This window comes from Penaeus chinensis, chromosome 24 (assembly GCF_019202785.1).
Source record: "Penaeus chinensis breed Huanghai No. 1 chromosome 24, ASM1920278v2, whole genome shotgun sequence".
NCBI lineage: Eukaryota > Metazoa > Arthropoda > Malacostraca > Decapoda > Penaeidae > Penaeus > Penaeus chinensis.
In genome coordinates this window covers 13,694,573-13,698,437 of record NC_061842.1, presented here as the reverse complement: position 1 = coordinate 13,698,437, position 3,865 = coordinate 13,694,573, and positions in this window count along the sequence as shown.

Here is a 3,865-nt window from a genome sequence, read left to right as displayed (position 1 = left end):
TTAGCAAGAAGCTGTTCTTTGAGCTGATGGCGTATCAACACCCTGGCTGTATGAGACAGCCAGGAGTTGTTTGCAACGAGCTCGTTGTCTTGTTCGAGGCATCTGACTAATTTTTGTCTTAGGCTTGTGTTCCTGGGAGCCTGGATGACCTTTGACAGAAATTGTGTTGCCGTTAGATCGATTCGTGAGTCCAGGGGGAGAAGGTTTGCCTCCATCAGGAGGTTGAGGACCTTCGTCCACCTCGGGGCACCCAGAATGATCCTGGCAGCTTCATTTTGGACTGTTTCTAATTTGTCTGTGTGCTTTTTCTTTGCAGCAATTAGAGCGACTGAGGCATAGTCCACAATGGGCCGGACAGCATGTACATAGAATGATCTTAGTACTTTGTGTCTGGCCCCTATGCGTCTCCCAGTCATTGCTCTCATGACAGACAGTCTTGCTTTGGTTCGGTCAACCAGGTACTGGACCTCCTTATGGAAGGAGAGGGTCCGGTCTATCCTTACCCCAAGGTATAGGTAGTCCTTGACCCATTCTAATTCCACTCCCTGGATTTTCAGTCTTGTGCCTCGAACTCTCTGTCTTAAAGCCATGGCTTTGGATTTGGCAGCAGAGATCTTTAGTCCCGTCCTACAACACTCCTCTGACACGAGGTCCAGACAACGCTGGGCTTTATTCTGGCTGCGTGGTCCAGTGGAGGTGATAGCGAGATCGTCTGCATACGAGATGATCTGGCACCCCACTGGGAGGTTTATGTTGAGGATACAGGACATTAAAGTGTTGAATAGGGCTGGACTGAGAACCCCACCCTGTGGCGTTCCATTTTCGAGCGGCATGTGCTGCGATAGGTGACCCTGGAATTTGACATTGGCAGTCCTGTTCCTGAAGTAGTCACCTATCCAAGCCAAGAGCTTTCCTCTGATTCCCTTCTGGATCAGGCTTTCCTGAATGGCAAGCGGACTTGCCAGTTCAAAAGCCTTCTCCAGGTCAAGGAATACCACCACAGCTGGGCCCTTGCTGATTGTGCTTAAGAGCGTGGCTAAGCTGTGTGCTGTGCCCATGCCCCTTGTGAACCCGTGCAGGTGTTCGTGCGGGGGTCCCGTTTTCCATTGAAGCCGGTTTAGTACCATCCTCTCAGCCGTCTTGGCCAGGCAGCTGAGCAGAGAGATGGGGCGGTACTTCCCCGGCTCCTTTGGTTTTGGGACGGGAACTATGGTAGCCCTCTTCCAACTCTGGGGTAGAGTGGAAGTTTCCCAGGACTTGTTGATGAGTTGCAAGAGTGCACGCTCACCTGCTAGTCCTAGGTGGGTGATAATGGGGTACGAGATCCCATCAGAGCCCGGGGCTGTGTTGGAACTGGTTTTATAGGCTTTCCTTAGTTCCCTCAGAGAAAAGATAACGTCTGAGTTATCGGGTTCGGCTGCCCTTTCTCTGATCTGAGCGTGTCTGTCTGGCTGTAGACGCTCTTGTCTTGCCCTCAGCTCGGCTGGCAGACTGTTGCTGCTCGTTCTCGCAGAGAACTCGTGCGCCAGTCTGTTAGCCTCTGCTTGGGGGTCGTGATGGGTGCACCTCGGGGCTGAGCGGCTGGTAGCTCGCTTGACCCGTTGCCACAGCTCTGAAAGGGTGGTTTGGTGGTCGAAGGACTCACACCATTCCAGCCACTTTTCCTGCCTGACTCTGTTGGCAGTTTCCTTGGCATCCGTGACAGCTTCCCTTAGGAGGGATAGGTTGTCAGGGGTTCTTTGCCTTCGGAATAGTTTTCGGCACATGTTCACCCTGTGGTTGACCTCCCTGATCTCGTCATTGAAGTACCAGGCGTCTTTGTGACTTCTGGACCCAGGCCGAGTTTTGGGTATGGTCTGTGAGGCTGCTTCATTAATGGCGTTTAGCAGGCTGGCTTCGAGCACTTCCACATTTTCGCTTTGTGGGGGATTGTTGCATCTCAGACAGAGGGCCAAGGCGTTTTGAAACGCCTACCAGTTGGCCTTGTCTGTTTTCCATCTTGGATTTGGTCTTAGGATTTCGGCTGGGCCAGCATCCATGAGGGTAGTTATAGTGCCGTAATGGTCACTTGTGACGGTCTCATCGACACACCAGCCAATCCTCCCCACCAGAGTCGCAGTGGCCAGGGTGAGGTCTAGGACCCCTCCTCTGACATGCGTTGGCTCTTGGGTGTTGAGGAGAGCGATCTCAGGGAATGTCTCTAGCACGTCGGCTATGTGATAGCCGGCCGCATCCGGTGCCCGGCAGGGAGCCAGGATGGGGTGGTGTGCATTGAAGTCTCCCCCTATGATCACTCGGTCGTGTGCAGCAGAAGCACAGACCTGGCTGATGTCTAAGCTTTTACAGCGTGGCCGGCTGTACACATTGTACAGTTTGAGGGGCCCCCCGGCCAGGTGAACCTCGACGGCAAGGGATTCAACATCATCTCCACAGTGCGATGCATCGGCTATTGCGGAGCAGGGGATTGTTGCTCTCACAAGGGTGATCAAGCCTCTCTTGCCAGGTGTTCGTGGCAGTGTGAAGGCATGGTACCCTGAGAAGCGAACAGTGTCCACTGTTAATGTCTCCTGGAGCATGACAATGTCAATGTTCCTTGATCGCACTACTGCTTGGAGAAAAGCGTTCTTTGCAGAGAAGCTATTGATGTTCCACTGTAGGATGCTTAGATGGTGTGTCATGATGTTACTCAGTGATAGTTACATCAGAGACATCGTCGGAGTCTGACAACTCCATTGCGAGGTCCTCGCTAGTTGAGGGCTCCTCGTCTGTTGTCAGGCTATCCTTGGGTCCACTGGGGGGTGGAGAGCCTTTGGTAGCTCTGACTTTGGTTGGTTCGGCTTTTCTCTCAGGCTTTTTCTTGGCTGGCCTTGCTGGCCTTGCCTGGGCAATATCAGCGTGATCTGGCTCTGGCTGCACAGATTCAGCCTGTTTTGGCTCTGCCTGTGAAGGCATGGCCTGGTTTGGAGTGGGGAGGGGAGTCTCGTCCTGGGGTGAGGGTGAGGCTGGTTTTTCTCTAGTCAGCTTTCTTCCCTTCAGGGCTGCGACAGTCTGGGTCATTGCCGTCATGGCGACCGAAACTGCCTTCTCGGCCTCCTCACTCGACCTCCCCAGGGCTGTTGCTACTGCTGTGACAACAGCAGTTAACAGGAGAGTCATATCGTCCTCGTCAAAGAGGAGATGATCATCTGTTGGGGAGGTTTTTGTGGTGCTCTTAGAAACTTTTTTCTTTAGTTTCTTTTTCTGCACCTTTGGCATTGTCGGAAACTCCTTTTTGTTGGAGACATCCGGTGTCGGCTGGGGGGCGGCTTCCTTCCTCTTAGGAGGTCGGGGGGCCTTTTCGCTTTTGTTCCTTCCCCAGACATGGGTGCCCGGTGGGGCAGGAACAAAGTCTGATCGGTTTTGAGCAACCTCTTGTCGCCTGAGGGCCGCCTTTTTCCTGACAGAGCAAGTCAGGCTCCAGGCATGATGCTTCTTGGCACAGTTGGGACATTTGGCTGTTGTGTCCCTCTTTTCCTCTTTGTATGCCTTGAGGCATACCTCTGTGTTGTGTGCCTTGCTACAGACACCACATTTAGGCTTGGCTGTACAGTTAGCCTTGTGGTGACCGTATTTCTGGCACTTGAAACACCGAAGTGGTTCTGGCACATACGTTCGAAGGTTGTAGGTGCCCCAGTTACCCAGATCAAGGGTAGTGGTTGGGGCACCTTTCATGGTCACCAGGACTTGCCTGGTTGGGGTCTTCCCCTTCGACATTCGGGAAGCCTGCACGACCTGTGGGTGTGAAGCGATCAGCTCCACATCGTACGAGACTGAGAAGCCAAGTAGCACCATCTTGGTTCTCTTTTCCTCGGGAATTAGTGGGGAA